Source organism: Humulus lupulus, chromosome 7 (genome assembly GCF_963169125.1).
Source record: "Humulus lupulus chromosome 7, drHumLupu1.1, whole genome shotgun sequence".
Taxonomy (NCBI): Eukaryota; Viridiplantae; Streptophyta; class Magnoliopsida; order Rosales; family Cannabaceae; genus Humulus; species Humulus lupulus.
Genome location: NC_084799.1, coordinates 159,960,266 through 159,971,241, shown reverse-complemented (window position 1 = coordinate 159,971,241; position 10,976 = coordinate 159,960,266).

Here is a 10,976-nt window from a genome sequence, read left to right as displayed (position 1 = left end):
CCTAACATCTCGTGCTATCATGGGGTTTAATCCCCGAACAAACCTGTCTCTCCAAGCAGAATCGGTTGGCATCAAGTTTGAAGCAAACTTTGCCAACCTTTCATACTGGAGGGCATACTTAGTCATAGTCATGTTGCCCTGAACCAAACTGGTGAACTCATATTCCCTCATAGTTCGAACTACATCATCATAATATTTCTCATTGAACAGATCCTGAAACTCATCCAAACTAAATACTTCAACGTTCCAGGTCTGAGATACAACCTCTCACTAGATACAGGCATCCTCCCGACATATATACGTGGCACAAGCCACTCTCTCTTTACCTACAACCCTCATAAAGTCCAGGATGGAGGTGGTCATAATTATCCACTGCTCAGCTCGTAGTGGGTCTTGCCCTCCCTCAAAAGCAGGAGGGTGTTGGTTCCTAAACCGCTCATGAAGAGGCTGTTGGGAAAACTTATACAGGAGCTTTATTTATTTTCATGTAGATCTAATATTAAACAAATTAATATGAGATAACCAAGAACATGTTTCTCAAATTGAATTAAAAGAGAAGCAATGATAAGAATACTTATAGTAGACGCAATGGAATTAATGAGTCCTTCCTTCAATTTCTCTAACCCTTGTCTCCTTTTTGTCGCTGAGTATTACCAAGAAACTGAACCAATCTTCTATAATCTTCACAGTCTTCCAAAGTATCCTTAGAATCACCTGGACTAGAGTAGGCAATTCTAAATTATCTCAAGGTTCTAAATGATAGTGATCTCATTTCAGTAATTAATATTAGTTTACGAAAATATCATTTACAAGGAACTAAGTGTTTTAAGGATAAAATACAATCAGGGGTAAAATAATATTTTAGTCCCATCTCATTGTAGACCGTCTATAAATGATTGCATGACAATTATGGTTGTAACAATAGATAATTAATAACGTATCTATATTGGTTATAGAGCGTTCTTTGAATTCACGAGTGCAATATTGAGTCTTTAGTGGAGTCAGAGGAATTAATAAGTTAGTAAATTTATTTGTTAAATTTATGATAACTTATTGGAGCTTGATTTCATAAGCCCATGGTCCCCACTGTAACTTGGATAAAATCATCTAGATAGTCTCAATTAATTGATTTAGTTATCAATAAGAATTATCAAAGTTGACCAAGTCAATTTTGGATAGTTTCACAGAGTTATGCAATTTAGAGAAGAAAAGAGATTTTAGGCTAGATTTATTAACTAAGACAAATTGGTGTCTAAATTAATAAAAAAAGTTCAAATCAAGGTGCAAATTATAAATAATTAATTTGATAAAGGATTTAAATAATTATTTAATTAATCAAATCAATAGAAAATAATACAAACCTTGATTTTCAGTTCAATGAGATTATAATTAAATGGGAAATTTCACAGGCCTAAAGCTCATGAGAATTTTGACCTAATGGCTAATATGATCTATTAGTTTATTGATTTTTTAATTAAATAAATGACCTAATTGAGCCTATAAAATGAATGCTAAGTGAGAGTTGAAATGAGATATATACAGGTTTTTTAGAATATCAGAAGATCTGTTCGTGATGCTCTAGGTTTTAGATTCTCTGTACAGCATAAGTCCTTTTCTAAGCCTCAATATTCTCTTCTATTTTTCTTCTCTTTGTATCTATTTCATGTGTTGAGAATTTCCCACTCTAGTCTAGGTGAATCTTAGGATACTTTGAAGAAAATTGAAGATCGGTTCAGTTTCTTGGTGATACCCTGCGACAGAAAGAATACAAGGGTTAGAGAAACTGAAGGAAGGACTAATACATTCTGTTGCGTATAATGTATGTCTTCTTATCATTATCTCTGTTTATAAATAAGATATGTGTTCGCGACCATCATCAACCTCTGGCCGCGGCAAGCACACATTTTTTTTGGCATAGATCGTCCCGTGGTCGCGGCCACCCACTTTCACTGGCTGTAGCCTGCGATAAATTTTTCATAAAATTTGAATTTTGAATGTATTTTTTATTGGGTTAATACAAAAATATCATATGTTACTATTATTTAAAAATATATTTTTTGAACTACGATATTTTTGTTGTTTGATCTTTTAAAAAACAAATTTTTTCTACAAAGATACAAATTCATATTTAAAAATAGGTTAACTAATTAATTTTAAATATTTTAATATATTAAAATATTAAAATTAAGTTATTAGATATTAAAGAAATTTTTGAAATATTTTATTTGAAAATAATAAGAACTTATTATTCTATAGATTTTAATATTTAAATAAGTTGAAATTTGAAAATTTGTTGACTAGATATTTTTATAGATATTTGAATTTATTTAACTGTTTAAGATATTTTTTTCAAAAACAACAGATGATATTTGTTTTTAAAATTATAACTGATTAATTTTTTTTTAAAATATCATGTTTTTTCAAACCAATTAATAAAATATTTTTTAATGAATGGGATTTACATTAGCTTTGGTTAATTGTTGATAAATCCTATTTAAATTAAATTAATATTTTTCAAAATGACCTAAACTAAGTTGATTGTTGAAAAATGAAATTTAAATTAACTTTTGTTAATTGTTGATAAATTTCATTTAAATTGACTTATTTATTGTCGCAAAAATTTAATTAATTTGAATCTTTAGATAAATTCTAGAAAATTAATTGTTCTATTTTTGCAAATGAAATAAATTGTGGTATTTTTTGCATAAATTCATAGACTTGCTCATATAGTAACATGATTGGACCCATCCAATTATAACATGTATGTTTGCACTATATGTGATATTTTTGCAATTGGGCTGAGATGCATATAGTGGCCCATATGTTTGCTAAATATATGGATTTTGCTAAATAAAACATTCATAAAATGATAGGTTTTATTTGGGCCCATTAGAAAATGTAAAGTTTTATTTGTGGGTGGTTCCACTTGTGAAACATGACTATAGTGGGCCTATTAAGTAATAACAATTAATAAAATGAAGGTTTACATTCCTGTCTTTTGAACCTTGTATCGAAGTATGAGTGTCTTAGTAGTGGGAACGACATACTATACCTAACCCTCCTCCATATAATCCCAATTGTTATGGTCCATTTGCCTGAGTTGAACTTAATTGTATAGGTTCATTATAATAGTTAAACCTAGATATTGATTAGCAACAAATTAATTCTAATTTAATTGAATTTTTTCAACGTGGCACTTTAGAATTAATAGAAAATTATAGGACTTTGGTTTTAAAAATTTAATTTTACAATTTTTTGGAGAACCAGAGTCATTAATTTTTGAAAAATTAATAATAAAAATAATATTTTAATAATGAGCTTATTTTAAGAATTATATTCGATCTCCACAGTTAGTTTAACAAGGCCAATAGCTTAATGAGGCCTCGAGACGCTTTGATTTGTCCCCCTACGGAAGGTGTTCATTAGTTATTTTGACAAGGTTAGATTTCGATAGATAGATAATGATAGGTCAAATTCTACTAGACTCACCCCTACGGAAAATACTGGGACTAAATATATGATTATCGAAAACGTGGGTCTAGCTCATAAAATAAGAGATTTTGTTTTCTTATTTGGATCGAATAGTAGGTTCTTAATAATGTTGTCCATTATTAAATGAGTTTACAACTCTATTTAACTAATGATATTTTTTTACTCTCCCTAACCGGGACAACAATATCATAGAATAGTTAAAACCTTGAGAAATAGAGATATGATCATTTTTGTATTTTTTCCATATCTTATATATTTATGGTATATGTTGTGCTGTTTCTTGAAATTAGAGTGAATAGATGTTTTATTAAGCAAAAGTGATTGTTTTTTATTTTATTGATAATCAATAGTTTTAAGTAGGGTTGTGTTTGTATCTGTCTACTCCCATCCTTTCCGAACTTTCTATGGAGAAACTCACTGGAGAAAACTTCCTTAAGTGGAAGCAGAATATCAACATAGTGTTGATTTGTGACAACGCCAAGTTCGTCATGATTGAGGAATCCCCAGAAGTTCCAGTTGAAGGAGCTCCCAAGTCTGTAAGAGATAAATATGAGCGTTGGCAAGCGGCTAATAACAAGGCACGACACTACATGTTGACTAGTATGGTCGACATTCTCAAGACAAAGATGGAGACTGTCAAGATGACCTACAAAATCATTGATCAGCTCCAAGACATGTTCAGTGCAAAGTCTGTGCAGACTCATTTTGAGGCCACCAAGAAATATGCAAATGCTCGAATGGCACTGTCTCCACACGTTCGTGATCAACTCAACTATGGTATGGCACAGCTCATGAGCGAGCTTCATACTTTCGAGTCTATCATGGGTGGACCAAGTAAGGGAGGAGAAAAGAAGACTATTTCTACTGGTGCTGATCCAGCTAAGGCTGAAGCTAACCAAGCTTTTTCTTTGAAAGCTAGAAACAAGAGGAAAGATGGACGAAACAACAACCCCAGGCCTGCAAAGGCTACAAAGATGATTGCACAACCAAGTGTACAGAAGCCTAAGTGGAAGAAAAAGAAGAACATGAAAGGTAAAGATAAGTGTTTTCACTTCAAATAGAAGGGGCATTGGAAGAAGGATTACCCCAAGTTTCTAGCAGCGAAAAACAAAGGTAATGATTATAGTTCATTCATCTTAGAAACATGTGTTTTAGAGGATGATAAATCCGTTTGGATTATTGATTCTGGATCTACTAACCATGTATGTAACTCTTTATAGCTTCTTGAATCGTGTGAGGAAGTGGACGAAGGTGGTTTAAAGATTAGAGTTGGGAACGAAGCGTTCATTATGGTCTAAGCTATAGGAAGAGCTCGCCTGAAGTTCGGAAATAAATATTTAACTTTGAAGGATGTATTTTTTATTCCGGATTTTAGTAGAAATTTAATTTAAGTTTCCATGTTGCAATTAGAACGATTTGTTATGACTTCCACAAGTTCTAATATATCTATTTCATTCAATGGATCACAATTGTGTATTACATGTTTGGAAAACAGGCTTTATATTCTGTGACCTAACGAACCCCTCATGCTTAATAATGATTTATTCAAAGTAACTAAACCTAGGACCAATAAACATCAAAAGATTGATAACGATAACATGACATATTTATGGCATTTGAGACTAGGTCACATTGGTTATGATAGAATTAAAAGACTTACAAAGGATAACCCTTAGAGGGAACTCACCTTAGGTGAATTACATGTCTGTGAATCTTGTCTAGAAGGCAAACTGACCAAGCGTCAATTCTCTGCAAAAGGTGATAGGGCCAAGGAACCACTTAGACTTGTTCATTAAGATGTTTGTTAACCTTTGAATGTACAAGCCAGGGGTGGTTTTGAATATTTTGTCAATTTCATTGACGATTACTCTAGATACTCATGTGATTACCTAGCTATGGGTAAGAACCAATTATGTAAAACGTTAAAGATCTTGCAATCTCATAGGGGTGGAGAATATTTGGATATGTAGTTGCAATATCATTTAACTGAACTTAGGATTTTATCACAACTTAAAGCCTCGTGTACCTTGCAACAAAACGGTGTAGCGGAACACCGAAATAGAACTTTATTGGAAATGGTTAGATGCATGCATAGTTACTAAACTCTACCAACATCATTTTGCGGACATGCAATTGAAACTGCAAACGACATTCTAAATGTCGTACCGTCGAAATCAATCCCCAAAACACCTTTAGAATACTGTAATGGTCATGAACCTAACTTACACAATTTTACAATCTGGGGGTGTCGCTCCTACGTCTCGAGGAAAAAGAAAGGAAAGCCAGAATCGCGAACCAAAGTTTGCATGTTTGTTGGCTATCCTAAAGGCACTCAGGGTGGACTTTTCTATAGTCAAATTTTGTCTGGGATCTTGTGGAAGAACCTAGTGACTTTAGGGCCATTGGTTGAAAGTGGATCTACAAGAAAAAATGAGGTGTTAATGGAAATATGAAAACTTATAATGCCCAGTTAGTGGCAAAGGGTGATACCCAAAGAGAAGGCATGGACTATGAGGAAACATTTAGTCTGGTAGCCATGCTCAAGTCAATTCGCATCCTCCTATCCATAGCAGCAAGTCTCGACTATGAGATCTGGCAAATTGACATCAAGAAAACTTTTCTTAATGAGAAGCTTGACGAAGTCATTTATATGGATCAAGCAGAAGGATTTAAAGTAGCTGGACAAGAAGGAAAAGTTTGCAAGTTGAATAGGTCCATTTATGGACTTAAGCAAGCTCCTGTTGGGAATTCTACCCTGAAAGCATGTGTATTAGACATTGTTTTAAGAAATAAATAAATAAATTGAATTTGTTATGCATATATTTTATGGACTATATTATTCTGTGATAATATTAAGTAAATATAAGAAAAATTCCTAAGTTCATATATGTGATCTCAACCACGTATTGGTATATGAGGATTGTGTTTGAGATAAATGAACTTGAATAGTTCGCAGTAAAATAAAGTTATGGAATCTTTAGGTTAATTACTGGAAGTACGGTCCACTAGTATTATGAATACATATGATCTAGATCTGGATTACTAGTGTAGTAGGACACTTTAGTGGAGGTACTTTATATATTAGAGAATATATAGAACTGGACCAGATATGTTTAATAATACTTAGTTAAATACTGCTTCGAAGTATTAATTAAATATATCAAGTAATGATCATATACAATTAGATCTTAAACCTGATGTTACTATGAACTCCTGTTTATGTTATATGAGTTCATTGATTCACTCGTTAGAGTTTGTCAGAATGATCAGGCTAGGAACTTTTTTTTTTTGGGAACTCATTAATGTAAATGGCTGGGAACATAGTATACAGATAATGAATCTATACCTTCTCATAAGAAATTGAATAATTGTTCTCTTAAGGGTTGACTTTTGGGAATGAAAGGTTATTAAGCTCAAATTCATAACCTGGTTATGAATTAACCTTCACAGTAAAGTCGATGGTACTTAAGGAAACAAGATATAATAAAAGGGTAAAACAGTAATTTTATTCCTAGTTAATTATGAACCATTATTAGAGGGTTAATTTATATGTAATGATAATATCAATGGGCGCTTTATTGTTATAAAGTACTCAGTAAATGAAATGTCTATAATTACAAGAGTGTAGTCTCATATTTATAGTGAAGTAATGATGAGATTAATAAATTAAGATTATTTAATTAAAGAGTTTAATTAATAATTACAAATTTATTGAAGCTTGGAATTATAGGTCCATAGGTCCCCACAACGGCTCTATCAATGGTATAATGGTAAAAAGACATATTTAAGAAGAATTTTGTTCTTCGGGCCAAATATGTAATTATGTTATAATAGTGATTAATTAATTAATTAATTACTAATTAGTTGTAATTATCAAGATTAATTAATAATTAATTATTGTGTAATTTTCAAAATTATGTAAATAATTAATTTATTATAATTTTTGAAATTATAATAAAATAAATATTAAATTATCGAAATTAACATTTAATTAAAATTTGTTTTTATTAATTAGTACATTAATTAAATATCTTTATTTGAGTGGGAGATAATAATCTAACAAGTTCAAATTGGATTTGAATTTAAAAGATTAATATTTATTCAAATAATTAATTATATGTGATAATTAATTAAAAAGATAATAAATTCAAATTTGAATTAATTATCAAGTTGTTGGACTTTATCTATGTTGACCCTCGAATTAGCCAACGACACGGAGTCAAGAATACGACAGGATATAGAACGACATTTGAAAAGATAATCTAACGGAAAGGAAAAACACCAAGGAATTATAGTGGTTCGGCCGCAGTGATTGGTAATGACCTACGTCCACTTGATGATATTGTTATTATTAAATCTTAAAGTCGTGATCAAAGAACCAGGGTTCTTGAGTTTCACAAACCTTAGACGTAATACAATCAGATGGTAACAACTCACTTTAGCCCTTTTTCTCTCAATCTTAAGGAAAAAGGCTAATGAATCCAAAAGTCCCTTCCTTGAGCTATTTCATGCATATTTATAGGCTCAAGGAGGGTTACATATGATAACGTGTCCTATCTTATCCTTAATAATCGCGTATCAAGGATAATTATGAAGAAATATTCCAATGCAGTTAATATTAGATTACAACTTAAGAAGGAAATAAATTGGACTTCACGATCAGCCTAGTTGTAGCAAAACATTAATGCTGTTGATGAGGTACACCTCTAGTCGATAGCCGAACAACATCTTTGCCTTTTAATTCCACCACGTGCCAATCCATGTGTAAGTAATCTTTGCCACGTGATCATTGACAATTTTTGGGTAAACATTTTCCCCCCAAGTTTATTTATTGCGACTAGTAATAAGTAAACTCGCAATAAATAAACTTAGGAAACTAACCTTTCGCATACCCCACAAAATCTGTCAGAACTGCCCATGTCTTCTTAAAAAACGTGACCAATCATGTCTAATCAAGCCCTTTTAGTTTCCCGAGAATGTGTCCGATGGCTATCACACTTCCCCACTCCTTGAAAAATTACCTTTAATGATTATCTTGGTAATCGCTCCTCGGCTAGTATAAATGATCCTTCAGAATCAATTTTCACATTTTACATGCTTTTGCTTTCCTGAAGAACATTGAAGAACTCACGCTCTAGAGCCCAGAAACTTTCAAACATCTACACTCGGATATTCGAAAGTTTTCACCTTCGGACTTCAATCTTCATCTGAGTAAGTTTTATGAAGTTTCTTGTTTTTTAAGTTACCATATTAAATTGCTTTATGCTTGCCTTCGTCTCCGAACCGCTTTGTGTTCTTGGCTGAAAATATATGAGGAATGTTTGCATGCTGAAAGATGATTGATAGGATAGTGAAACGTTGTTTCCTATGAGTTAGGAGCCAGTTTGGTAGTCGAGATTGTTGATTTAGGACGTAAAATTGAAGTAAAATTTTGATTTTTAAGCTAGGTGAAAAACTGGATTTTTCCCGCCCCTTCGGAGTCGAAAATGATTTTTCCCAAAACTTTTTTTACTTCCGGTTTTCAATCTATTTGTCAAACTGCTCGCATAGAACTTAGTGTTTTTGTTAGAATGCTGCTAGTCGTGTACGCGAGCAACGTTATTCCAACTCTCAACACAAGCTTTTAAGCTTTATGTCTTATCTCCCCATTTCTCTGTTCGCATCTTTCATGCAAGATCCGTGGGGAGGAGAAAGACCCATCGACGATGACTTATTGGCTCAGCTGCTTTAGGACGAGGAGCAACCATCATCGCTAATAACTGACATCCCTTTTTCTCGTGCCACTTCAAACACTCCATCTACTCTTATTCAAAATATGGCTCGAGTAAAAACTATAGCCCAGAAAAAGAAAAATCCTAATCCTTCAAATCAGCCTGCTCCTCGGTTTGAAATTCCCTCGACCAATGGTCGAGCAGAAAATACTCTTGACCCCAGTATCCAAACTCATGCTCAGCCCAGAAATGCCATTCAACCAGATGGTGAATGGTATGTTGTCTCTGAAAGCTGGATGACGATCAGGATGATCGCCAATTACATTAGGAAGTATGGACTCCCGGGGGTGACATTAGTCCGACCCAACCAAGACCAACGGGCGAACTTTCCTGGAGGCGCCTTCAGCGCCTGGTCGAGATACCATATTGAGGTAGGGGCTACCTTGGCTCTTCATCCATTCTTCCAAGGGGTGGTCAACTACTTTGGGGTCGCCCCTTTTCAAATAACCCCCAACGGGTATAGAATTCTCTCCGCACTCTATATCCTCTATAGCCACAAAAAATGGCTTGTGCCAAAACCCTATGAGGTTAATTACTTGTTTGACCTCAAGCTAACCCCAACCAAGAAGGTACGGGGTTCTTTTATTTCTGTCATCAGGAAACTGGGCGCACCTTCCTGACTGACACCACCCATATATCGAATGTGGGGAGGTACTACCAGGAGTACTTCCTCACGACCGACATGGTCGTGAACAACCTTGCCTTCACGCAAGGAGGTAATGCCTTTGTACCACTGGCTGTCAGTTTTTCTTTAATTTTTTCTCTACATTTTCGTAGATTCTCAGTGCCTTTCAAGCCCATGGTTGCAACCAGACCCCACTCTAGACATGGATTTAATATTAGCCCTCTTGGCTAGTATGACTGACGTGGAAAAAGCGCCAAGCATTCGGTCATAGAGGCTAACCTTAGGTTGGTCGGCCTTTTGGCCCCTCATCAGGATGTGAGGGAGTCAACAGTGGGGAGTGCTACCGGCGGAGAAGTTCTCGAGCAGCGCCCAACCGTAGAACAACCTCTTCTAAGGAGGGCCACTGGAGTAACAATCAGGGAACCTTCCAGCACTCCGCGGGCTGCTGCTCCCCCCGCCCCAAAGGGAAAATGAAAAAAGAAGGCCATTGAACCCCTCGCTCCCATCGACAAGTCTTCCGATGGGAACGGTATTGATCTTTCGCTTTTAGATAGTTTTCCAATTCCTTGTCATCTATTTGACGGGGATGGTAACTTTAAGTATACTCCAATCTTAAGTTCAGATTTCTTCCAGGAAGTAAGTAGTTCAGTAAGTAATGTAGCGACCAGTAGTTGTAGCGCGGGTACTTTACTTATAATATCTTCACTTTCACTTTTATCCCCATATAAATACCTTGTCTCACTTCTCGTGTTGTTTCCTTTTTTGCAGATATGGACTCTGAGGACGTGTTCGAGCATTATAAAGCTGCTACCGATCTTCTGGCAAGAAAAATGACAGCAATAGGGCTCGAGGGGAGAGCAGTAAAACTGCCTCAAAGAAGGCCCGACTGATGACCCTCCAGTTGCCGTCCCTTCGAAGGAGAACACACCACCTCCATCACCACTCGAGTAGCCGGCCTCAACTCCTCTGGTCAACAAACATTCCAATCCTCCAATAGTTGTCGACCAGCAACCTACTTCTCAGGCCCCTAGCAGCCAAACGCAGCGCAATCAGCCCAAAGGCTCCCTGTCCAGCATCGTGTCAGCTCA